This window comes from Halichoerus grypus, chromosome 3 (genome assembly GCF_964656455.1).
Source record: "Halichoerus grypus chromosome 3, mHalGry1.hap1.1, whole genome shotgun sequence".
NCBI lineage: Eukaryota > Metazoa > Chordata > Mammalia > Carnivora > Phocidae > Halichoerus > Halichoerus grypus.
In genome coordinates, this window is record NC_135714.1 from 146,218,811 (window position 1) to 146,220,063 (window position 1,253).

The window sequence follows — 1,253 nt, forward strand, 5'->3', positions numbered from 1 at the left end:
GAAAGGGAAGGTAAAAGGATATTTTCAGTTTAGTTTGGCTAAGCTATTATATAAAACATCTCTTGAAGAAAGAATCTTAATGACCTACAAAGGCAGCCTGGGCCATGGGAATAAGAATAGATACTAGGTATAGGCTGTAAGAGCAGAGGAGATTTTTGACCTCAGAAGACATTCTATTGTCTGAGAAGTCAAGAATTCTTACCTTAAGGGCATCTCAAAATAGTTTCCCAAATCTTGCTAGTGTGATTTTATCAGGCACTTAGCAGCATGGAATAGGGTCATTTTGTTCAACAAATAAATACATATTCAAAGGTTTGTGTTACTGAGGGGGGGATACATACTGATAAAATACATGTTCTTAAAAAACCTGCAGCTTAACTGGGGAGATGAGACAAGCTGCTCGTATTAAAAATCCTGGCTGGAAGTGTTTGCAAATAGTCTACTCATACTTTGTATCAAAAAGAGTAAGTATCAGAGTATCTCAAACTATTTTAAGAAGACAGCTGACAGGATAAGTGACACTGGAGACTGACAATTCAACAAAAGTTCTTTGGGTAAGGCAAGTCAATCTTCTGCAAAACGTGGGGGTTACAAGATGACCTAAGGGCTTTTTTACCTTGAACTTCATACAAAGGGGAAATGGCTTATATGCTCTTCAGCCCAATCTGCAGAGTTGGCTATTTTACATTTCATGGTTTGCGCTCTGTTTTTAAGGGGAAGGACATTTTTTTCAGGCTTAAGGAGGATGTGAATCTCGTTTGCAGTAGTAAACTTTAAATTAATGGTATATTGATTAGTATACTATACTGTATATCAATATTCTATGCTATACTGATTAGTAAATACAGTGAGTCAAAGAATTGTTTTAAAGAATGTACCTAATAGGTACCTGGACTACATATGTATCACCTGGAGATATTGTTAAAAAGTAACTTTGGTACCTCTGGGGTCAGGCACCTCCCAAGTTTACTTCCCCTATGCCCTCCCCACCGCCCACAAATCCAGTCCTTAGAGCTATAGCTATTATTAACTCAAGTCTGAGGAAATAAATTTTTAGTTGTCCATATGTTCAATATTGAAACAGGGCTCCCTGATGAGAGGACAGTCTAGTCATCCACAGGCAGTAGACCGTGACTTCCTGTGACATGTCAGAGGACTTTGGTTGTCTTTCAGATGTGATTAGGGCATCACCATTTAGATGACTGCCATTTATCTGCACATGAAAGAAAAGGGTTAGAAGAGCTTCATAAAAG